The sequence below is a fragment of the Triticum dicoccoides genome, chromosome 7A, assembly GCF_002162155.2.
Source record: "Triticum dicoccoides isolate Atlit2015 ecotype Zavitan chromosome 7A, WEW_v2.0, whole genome shotgun sequence".
In the NCBI taxonomy this organism is placed as follows: Eukaryota; Viridiplantae; Streptophyta; class Magnoliopsida; order Poales; family Poaceae; genus Triticum; species Triticum dicoccoides.
Window position 1 is genome coordinate 69,884,789 of NC_041392.1, and position 11,513 is coordinate 69,896,301.

Sequence of the window (11,513 nt, forward strand, 5' to 3'; positions counted from 1 at the left end):
TTATCATCCCAAAGCTCATGAACATTTTTCTTGAGGTGCTCAGAGAAATATTAGCCCCAAATATATTTTGTTCATGAAACTTTACTTAGGAACCGTCATAAAAAAATTATCCACATACCTGATTTGCTCATGCATGAAACTTTACTCAGGAATGATCACCAAAAGTATAATTTACAGACATGCCAATATACGAATTTGGCACAATTAGCTCTTGATTCAAATACCAAGACTATTCCTAATCCTTTGGAAATAATTAGGGGATTATAGCAACAGTTATGATCTAGTAGAAATACTAGGTCAATAAGTTGTTGACATTTTCGTGATATATTTCATTTTAAAGCATGTTTCCTGCATTTTACAAGGTTATAAGGTTTAGATTATTTTATCCATGCAACTACATGCATAGATGCCATGAGATGCATTATGCTATGTGACCATCATACTATTAATAGCAAAGTTAACAATCTGGGTCGCTACAAATGCCACCAAAATCCTACATCAATAAATCCCCATAATTCTTCCTCTGGCACCCTCTCTAGACACGCAATATCTTCTGGATATAGACCCCCGCAACTCTGGGGGACCGTTGGTGGTGTCTCTGAACAACCTGAAACTCCGGGCATCTGACCCCCGGATCTCAGACATTCTTGTGGCTTCTCCTCTAGACAGCCAAAAACTCCGGGCTTTGTACTCCAGATCTCTAGGGTGCTCGTAACTCTAAACTTGCACATGATCTTCAGTCCTCCGTTCAATTGAGGGTAATGTTTGGAAACATGGGGGGAAACTATATAAGCCATCAAGATCTCTGATTTAAAGAGAAGAATATATTGGGATCTAGAAGTAGCAAGTGAAGAGAACTGTGAATCATCATGATGGAATTCATATGAAGTACTAGAAGCAACCAAGATGAATATGAGTTATTTGTAGGTACTCAAAGGTTAGCATGCTTGGGATTATGAGTTGAAGATAAGAATTAAAGAGAAGAATCCAAGACATGGCTTCGAGATATGGGCATAATGTGTTCATGAGTTTGCATCAAGTGTTGATGGAAGTATCTAAAGTGAAGAATTAATTATGCCTCTCAAGATATTGTAACGGGCTTTTAGAAGAGCAAGTGATGACTAGTATGGCATTCATGGATAAACTTGATATGGTCATGAAAGAGTCCCTAGTGGTCATGTCTTGAAACAATTAAGTGAAATGAAGAGTTCATTGTAAGAAACCAAGATGTAATGCGCTGACGAAACCCATCAGTTCACCTACCGGTTCATGGCCGTTGCGCTTGGGATCTAGACTGGACCCGCTGACCAACACTAGTCTTTCCTGCTCACTTTGTTCTTAATCACACGCACCCGGGTTCAACTTCACAATTGGTCACCCATCCTCAAATTGCTCCAAGCCCAGAATATTGAGGTTTCTTTTGGAAGGGCTCCTGAAAAAAAAGGTGCACCTTGCCAATATGAGTAGTCTATCAATTAAGCCGGGATGTCACACAAGGTAGAGCATGAAGTGAAAAGAAATGTTTGACCAAGAGTAAGCCCAATGATGGATTCTAATGATCAACACACAAGCATAAATGATGTTTCACATGGGAACAAGTGATATACTGGTATGGTAAGCAATTACTAATTGCTTTGTGCGCTAATCCGTACTATTTATTTGTATGTCTATGTTGGTTAAGTGACACTCAAGGACTTGCATAAAATGAAAATTTTCAACACTTTGGCATTTTTTATCCTATTTTTTTTATCTTGAGTGTCCATGTGCACGTAAAAAGTCGTAGTATCTTGGGGTAGCGCGGATATCCGGTGTCCCAGAACTCTAGGGTGTTGCTCTAGATCTCCAAGGTACCCAAAGAGGGTGTTGAAATGTAGACCACTAACATGTTATGCTCTTGATGATGTATGAATAGTAGGACTGATGTTGCTATCGAGTGTAGCTATTGAGTGTATCTACAGGACATTGGTCCATTATTGTAGAAAGAATTGTGATGGTGGACCCCCCATTTAAAAATGAAAAAGTTGTTGGTTTGCGGGAGGACTCAAATGTTTGTTGATTCTATTAGAGTCTTTAGGAAGCTACACTTATGGCAAGGTTAAAAGCTCATTGCTCGTGAGTTTAATGAGCTCTTGATAACTGAACTTGTTTTAGCTCGTGCTTGTTAGTTAATGCTTCATTTGGAGATGCACGGTATTGGGTTTGGGAAAAGTAGCAATGACTAGGGATGCTTCATTGAAGAATGTCATGCGTCTCCAATCCCTTCATAATAATTTACTTTCCACTATTCAATTGGGCCGTGCCAGTTATAATTCCATCTTTGATGAATTTCATGTGCTTGTCTTTAGGAGAGATAATCTATGTGATCTTTGTGGGACATATTGAGCATAACCTTTATGTGCCTTATTTCTTGAAAGAGACTACTCATCGGACGTGTCTAATCACCAAGGCTGAGGTGGGGGTGGCTATGGCACTATAGGCTTGCCCACGCTTTTATGAGAAATTTAAAGGGGAGCGCATTCTTTGACTAACCAACATGTCTTTTGCCAAAGATTGTTCCTGTAGTTAAGTTGTATTAAATAAAATTATCGCATTGCTCCAAGCATATACTTTTGGAATTATGTGTCACGCAGCAGTAAATTAACTATTACTATCCGAAATATCTCACTATTAAATTATACTTCCCATATCCGGAATTAGTTGACACTCAAACGAATGTACCAGACGTGAGTTGACGCTCAAATGGATGTATCTAGCACGAAAATATGTCTAAAAAGACTATCCATGCGGGAGGTACTAGATCATATAGTTAGATTATAACGCTAATATTAATCTACATTATTAGAGTAATATACATTCTATTATGGTGTATTGCTCACAAACACGTGCTAGGGATTCAATGGGTAGAATCCATTACCAGACATATTATATTGTGAATGGTAGTCTGATCTGGACTTTACAATTAGTCCACAACTATCAACATTTGGTCGTGTTTCCCGTGCTCATCGAGTTCGAACAACTCATCAAGCTGATTAACCCTTTAAAAAAGTTGATTAACCTTACTTACGAATTTATGAGTAAAGCAACAAACAATTCTGAATTGATTTTTTTCGGATAAGGAATTCCTCCTTTCGTACAAAAAAATATGCAAAATGAGCTTTAAAAGCACCAAAAGATTGTGCAACAACAATTGTGTGTATGCCCCTATTCCTCAATGGTGGATTCATCGGCTCTGCAACAGTTTCTTGAGCTTGAGTATTTCTCTCATCATCATGCCTTCAACTCACTAGTAGAAAAAGGCCATTTGTCCCGGTTCATAAGGCCCATCTGTCCCGGTTGAGGAACCAGGACTAAAGGTTCGTTACTAATGCCCTAGGCCTTTAGTCCCGGTTCTTATACCAATCGGGACAGATGGGCCTCCACGTGGCCGCTCCGGCGAGCCCAGGCAGGAGGGCCTTTGGTCCCGGTTGGTAGCACCAACCGGGACCAATAACCTTCCACGCGTCAGCAATTCAGGGGCTGATTTTTTGTTTGAAAGGAGGCAGTTTAGGGGTTTTGGGGGTTAATTTAGGTTGTTATAGGTAGCTAATAGAGAAATGTGTCCTCTCTTATCTCCGTGCTACTGCTACTGCTACTGCTATGCCTAAACATGACTTAGATTGAAGTGAGGCAACATGTGGTGCATGTCGAAAGTAATACTAATCCTAACTTGATCAAGTTTGGATTGTACTACTTTCGACATGCACCACATGCATGTTCATTTCACCCATAGATATATAATAACTCTTCATGCTCGCATCATGCATCATCATAATAACAAGTCCTACTAATCATCATCATACAACTTCTACTCGTTATTAATAACAAGTCATACGATCATCATCCTGATAGTCATCGAACCAACCCTACTTAATTGTTCTTAGCACATGATCATCAGTATTATGCAGGACCTAAATACCCTATTTAAAGTAAAATAGCATAAACAATATAGATCATGACTCTCCATTATGGAGAATGGAGATCATCCTGTCTCTAATTATTGAGCGGCGCTACCTTTTGCTTCCAAGAACCTCCTTACGACTGTCTATACATTTTTTCCATTCTCTGATTAGCATGTCTCCACTTCTTTTAGAAATCTGGTACGGACAGTTGAGATTCGTAGGATGACCTGGATATATGTTTAAAACACGAAGGCTGCCATTCTGATACATCAAATGAGGCACACAATCCTCTGGGATTCTCTGTTGAAAAACATAGTAATAACTTCATAGTTAGCAATGATGTACTAGTTTTAGAAGTATGCAAAAGATGCACGGATGTCGTAATAGTAAAAAATCTTACCAGGGTATCTCCATGGTAGTTACCGTAGTTCAAGACATGCACTAATGTCACGTATTGACCATAATGTTGAGGAGTTTGATTGTAGATATTGTAATTCTCAAGATGAGTACAATCCGACCAGATGATTTTCTCCTAATAAGTTAACTCGGAGCCATCGGTGTAGTGGGTTTTGTCTACCATGTTCGGCACATTGTTTGAACAAAAAATAAGTTGTCAATGGAAATAAGCTGTCAACTATTTTGAAATAAACAATATAAATTAGTTAATAATTAACTATGTTTGAGAAACTCACATAGCGGTAGAACTGGAGGCGTATCAACAAGGACCCAAATGTCCATATTGTCTTGGTCGATGTCAGGATCACCAAGATCCATGGTGAAATGAATACACTCATCAAAACCATACATCTTGCAAAATGCTTCCCAATTTTTGCAACCAAAATGGGTTACGCTCTTAGCATTATACAGATTTACTTCAAAATCCACATCATGATGGGTCCTTAGGTGAATTTTCTTTGTTTCAAAATTTTCATGGTCTTCAAAATCAATCCTCTCCAAGACATAGCGTCTTGCATGGCATCGGATAAGCTATACTTGAATTGTAAAAGATGAAAATAACACGTTGAAATAGTTGAAGTCATGCTTAATTATGAAAAAAACACTTGTCGTCGTTGCGTAACGTTTCAACATCGAAGGTCTCCTCGAGCTTAATGCTGAAGTGCCTGTCGCACAAACCTCGATCGTCGTGGCACCAGCCGCACTCCCTGGGGAGACTTTCATCGTCCGATGATGACATTTCCTATGTTCATAATTCAAAGATTAAACTTGTACAATTAAATATATGTACTACAAAAACTAAATTAGATCATTATTATTCATCATGGGTTGACTATCGGTTTGTCGAGTCTTTTCTTGAAAACTCTCAGCTTACGTGGTGTATACATTCGACCGTTGGTGATGGTCGCTCCTCCATTTGTCCCCGAGTGCATTACACCAAAATGTCTAGCACATGGGAACGAAGGAGAAGCGACCCCCACGATAACAGTCAGGATTCTTTGTCCTCTCATATATATATATGGTGGAACTCTCCCTCACTGATTCCTCTCTGACATTTGTGACCGTCGGTGATGGTAGCTTCTCCTTTCATTCCTGAGTGCATTAAACCAAATTGTCTAGCACACGGAAACGAACGAGAAGCTACCCCATGACAACAGTCGGGATTCTTCGTCCTCTCATATATGGTGGAGACACGACAGACTTAAAGTCAACCCAAAATATCGTTCAATTATCTTTCTAAAAAAGGATTTGGCTGGTCTCACCTCGAGGTCGGAGGGGTCGGTGACGGGGACGACGGCGGGGATGATGGAGGGGGGCTCCTAGATTTCTGCGACAACAAATGGGCCAGGTGTTGTGATTGCTGCTCTGCTCCCCGAAAGGATTAATGCCATCCGTGCTTAAAGCAAACCATACATTCCTTGGGTCATTTGCAAACTCAGCCCAGAACTTTCTCTCAATTTTTCTCCACTGCGACCCATCAGCGGGTACTCTCAACTTCCCGTCTTTCTTACGGTCCTCATTGTGCCATCGCATCAATTTGGCATGCTCTTTGTTTCTGAACAGTCGTTTCAATGGTGGTATTATAGGAGCATACCACATCACCTTTGCAGGATCCCTCTTCCTGCGGGGCTCGCCCTCAACATCACCAGGGTCATCTCGTCTGATCTTATACCACAATGCACCGCATACCGGACATGCGTTCAAATCCTTGTACACACCGCGCTAGAGGATGCAGTCATTAGGGCATGCATGTATCTTCTCCACCTCCAATCCTAGAGGGCATATGACCTTGTTTGTTGCGTACGTACTGTCGGGCAATTCGTTATCCTTTGGAAGCTTCTTCTTCAATATTTTCAGTAGCTTCTCAAATCCTTTGTCAGGCACAGCATTCTCTGCCTTCCACTGCTGCAATTCCAGTACAGTACCGAGCTTTGTGTTGCCATCTTCGCAATTGGGGTACAACCCTTTTTTGTGATCCTCTAACATGCGATCGAACTTCAGCTTCTCCTTTTCACTTTCGCACTTTTCCCTCGCATCAAAAATGAGCCAGCGGAGATCATCATCGGGCACATCGTCTGTTTCCTCTGGATCTTCAGCTTCCTCTTGATCTTCAGCTTCCCCCGTTGCAGCATCACCGTATTCAGGGGGCACATAGTTGTCATCGTCCTCTTCTTCTTTGCTGTCTTCCATCATAACCCCTATTTCTTCGTGCTTCGTCCAAACATTATAGTGTGGCATGAAACCCTTATAAAGCAGGTGGGTGTGAAGGATTTTCTTGTCAGAGTAAGACCTCGTATTTCCACAATTAGGGCATGGACAACACATAAAACCATTCTACTTGTTTGCCTTAGCCACTTCGAGAAAATTATGCACGCCCTTAATGTACTCAGAGGTGTGTTTGTCAGTGTACATCCATTGCCGGTTCATATGCGTGTCAAAAGTAAGAAAATTAGACAAGTATCTACCTAAAGTAAGATTTTTTTTATTTCAAAAAGAAGATAAGAACAAGAGGCTCACCATGGTGGTGTCGGCGACGAGATCGGCGCGGGCGATCGACGGCGGTGAAGACGAGGAAAGGGCGTGACGAACCGCTAAACCTAGACAAATCTCAGAAAAAATGGAGCTCGGAGATCGAGCTTCGAGAGGAGAAAGCTTAACTAGTGTGGCTCAGGCATTTCATCGAACACCTCACATGCATAAGAGGTGAGCTACAGCACCCAAATGCCCTTCCTCACCGGCCAGCAAATAACAGAGCACTGTGGAGTGCTCTGCTCGCCGGCTATGGGGTATATATAGGAAACTCATTTGTCCCGGTTCGTGGCTGGAACCGGGACTAAAGGCCATCCTTCTGTCCCGGTTCCTGCCACGAACCGGGACGAATGGTTGTGGGCCAGGAGCGAGGCTCATTGGTCCCGGTTCGTGCCAAGAGCCGGGACAAATGGGCCCAGACGAACCAGGACCAATGCCCACGAGGCCCCGGCCAGCCTCCCGGGCTCACGAACCGGGACAAATACCTCCATTGGTCCCGGTTCATGGCAGAACCGGGACTAATGGGCTATCTAGGCCTGAACGAAAGCCCCTTTTTCTACTAGTGACTCTATTTTCAAGCAAACAAATGTTCTCACACTAATGTTCCCATCTTACGCAGTTAGATAATTCCCAACTTTATCCAGAATTGGATTCCTCTGCTCCTCCAAACCAACATTCTCAGCTTCATTTTCATGTATCGTTCCTTCTACACTTTTTAGTTTTTACCAGGTGGAAAGAATTCTACACCATCTGCATCTGCATTATTACCTTGTGGCAAGATTTCTACACCACCTGCACGAACTAGATGTTTTCATTAAATCATATTTACTAGGACAACGCAACACCAACTCAAATGATTTTTCAAGTACGAAATATGAATACTCTTTCCTACCATCAAGACATCAAAACCATGAGGCGGGAACTTGGGGCGAATGCCATGTGGAAGGAGGAAAAACTGATTATAATATTTGTTGCGACTAAAAGTTGTTTTTATAATATATTTTTACAATCGAGAAGCATATATTATTGAACAAGATTAGCAAATAAAGCATACTGCATATTGAAGCAAGCACTTCAGGCCATCGATGTGTCTGAGAACTGTGGTTGGTGACCATTCCCTCCACCCTCCCTTGTTGATCCCGTGAGCGACGGGGAGGGCACCCTAGCCGTCGGGCCACCCAACCCCTCCTCCCACCTTCCTTCCCCATCACGGCCGGTAGGCGCCGATGGGCAAAGCCCCATTGGTGCGGCGGTGGCGGAGCCATCACTCCCCTTCCCCCGACGGGTCGCTGGCGCGGGACATTGGCTTCAGAAGCAGGCGCTGGCTACCATGGGGCACAGCGGTGCGACGGTGGTCCTGATGGGCGGCGGGGTGTGCGTCGGCATCCTGGGGTCTAGTCGAAGTGCGGCGGTTGTGCTGGTCTGCGTAAAGGCGGCGGCGTGCGGGCCATTCCAGGACAGATCTGATGGGGTTTGCACTGGGTTCGGCCTGCGGTGCGGGGCATAGGTAGAGGCCCTCTGGTCTCTGCGAGGGGTGGTCTGCGGTGACGGCTGGGGGCGGCGAGAACGGCTCCGACCTGCCTGGTACTTCCCGACGCGAATCTAGCGGGAGGCGGGCTGGACGTGGCGGAGTGAGCATCTGGCCTGGCAGTGGTGCATGTGCTGGCTCTGTTCCAGCCATCTTCTTTGGCAACTGGTACAGAGCGGGCGACACGGGAAGGCGGTGGAGACCCTTACGGGTTGAGGCGTTGGGCATGTCGGGGAACGTAGTAATAATTCAAAAAATTTCTATGTGTCACCAAGATCAATCTAGGAGATGCTAGCAACGAGAGAGAAAGTGCATCTTCATACCCTTGAAGCTCTCTAAGCAGAAGCGTTACAAGAACACGGTTGATGGAGTCGTACTCGCGGCGATTCAAATCGCGGAAGATCCGATCCAAGCACCGAACGGACAGCGCCTCCGTGTTCAACATACGTACAGCCCGGGGACGTCTCTTCCTTCTTGATCCAGCAAAGGAGAGGATAAGTTGAGGGAGAACTCCAGCAGCACCACGGCGTGGTGGCGATGGATCTCGTGGTTCTTCGGCAGAGCTTCACTAAGCGCTATGGAGGACGAGGAGGTGTCGGAGGGAGCAGGGCTGCGCTAGGGGCTGAGGTCATAAGCTCCCAAGCACCTCCCCACTATATATATGGGTGGAGGGGGCTGCTCTCTTGCCCTCCAAGTCCATTGGGGCGTTGGCAAAGGTGGGAGGAAAGAAATCCCATCCTTTCCCTTCCCCACCGATTGTTATCCCCTCTTTTTAGGGATCTTGATCTTATCCCTTCGGGATATGATCTTATTCCTTCTAAGGGGGAATCTTGGTGCGCCTTGACTAGGGGTGTGGGGCCTTCCCCCCACTACCCATGTTCATGTGGGTCCCCCATGCAGGTGGGCCCCACTCCGGAACCTTCTAGAACCTTCCCGGTACAATACCGAAAAACCCCGAACATTTTTCGGTGGCCAAAATAGGACTTCCCATATATAAATATTTACCTCCGGACCATTCCGGAACTCCTCGTGACATCCGGGATCTTATCTGAGACTCCGAACAACTTTCGGTAACCAGATACAATTCCCATTACAACTCTATCATCACCGAACCTTAAGTCTGTAGACCCTACGGGTTCGCGGACCATGCAGACATGACCGAGATGCCTCTCTGGCCAATATCTAATAGCGGGATCTGAATACCCATATCGTCTCCCACATGTTCCACGATGTTCCCATCAGATGAAGCACTATGTCAGGGATTCAATCAATCACGTATACAATTCCCTTTATCCATCAGTATGTTACTTGCCCGAGATTTGATCGTCGGTATCCCCATACCTCGTTCAATCTCGTTACCGACAAGTCTCTTTACTCGTTTCGTAACACATTATCCCGTGACTAACTCCTTTAGTCACATTGCGCTCATTATGATGATGCATTACTGAGTGGGCCCAGATATACCTCTCCGTCATACGGAGTGACAAATCCCAATCTCGATTCGTGCCAACCCAACATACACTTTCGGAGATACCTGTAGTGCACCTTTATAGTCACCCAGTTACGTTGGGATGTTTGATACACCCAAAGAATTCCTACAGCATCCGGGAGTTGCACAATCTGATGGTCTAAGGAAATGATACTTGACATTAGAAAAGCTCTAGCAAACGAACTACACGATCTTGTGCTATGCTTAGGATTGGGTCTGGTCCATCACATCATTATCCTAATGATGTGATCCCGTTATCAACGACACCCAATGCCCATGGTCAGGAAACCACAACCACCTATTGATCAACGAGCTGGTCAACCTCAGGCTTAGTAGGGACCTGTTATGGTCTATGTATTCACACATGTATTACAGTTTCCGGTTAGTACAATTATAGCATGAACAATACACTACTGGAATCAGCTTCTTTGCCGTCCGCCATGGCAGACGGCAAAGGCATAGATCCCGGACGGCAAACATGTTTGCCGTCTGCTAGCCGACGACAAACTGTCCGGCTGAACACGTGCCAGCAAAGGCCTTCTGTGCCACCCCCTTCTTAGAAACGGACGGCAAAGGATTGTGCCGTCTGCCATCCGAGGCCAGCAGACGGCAAAGATAGGGGACGGCAGTGCGGTGGTGTGAGAGCCGTTAGGTTGTTAACGACGCTCTTTGCCTTCTGCCAACGGACCGCAAAGAGTCAAAGCTCTTTGCCGTCCGCTGACAGACGGCGAAGAGCTCAGCTAGGCAGCACTGGGAAGCTTCCACGTGTCCAGCTATGCTGTCCGCCAGCCTATGGCAAAGAGGTTTGAATCTTTGCCGTCTGCTGACAGACGACATAGCTGGTCACTTTGCCGTCTGCCAGCAGACGGCAAAATGAACAAATAGGCAGCCAGTGTTCCCAGTTTGCACATGTGACTGCCACGTGTCCTCTTTGCCGTCTGCTAGCGGACGGCTAAGAGGCTATATATCCCTTGTTTTTATTTAAATCCCATTAATTAGACATGGTTTCAAACACAGATATACATGCATACATATCCAACATATCCAACAGCATGTCCAACAACATATTTCATCAAATCCAACAACATAGTTCAACAAAGTCCAACATATCCATATATACATAACCAGAAACAAGTTTCCAACAACATATCCATATAGACATACATATCCAAACAAGTTTTCATAAACAACAAGGATGCACCAGAAGAATAGTACACTCCATGAATCCAAGCTTCCTCATGTAAAGCAAATCTGCAAATTGGGAAAGATGAAAGTTAGAAAAGAAGAAGAAGAAGAAGAAGACTAGTTAGAAGAAGAAGAAGAAGATTATTTTTCTTCTCTTTATTTTTCTCCTCTCCTCTTCTTTATCTTCTTCTTCTTCTTCTAACTAAGGTAGGAAAAATGCCATTTTATTGCTAAGCTAGGTAAAAATGCTAAGTGTGGGTCATTTTGGAGCTAAGCTAGGTAAATAGGTCATTGTGGAGCTTAGTAAGGTTATTATGTCATTTTTGAGGAAAATAAGCTAAGTCTATATCATTTTGGAGCTAACAAAGATTATCATGCCGTTTTTTAC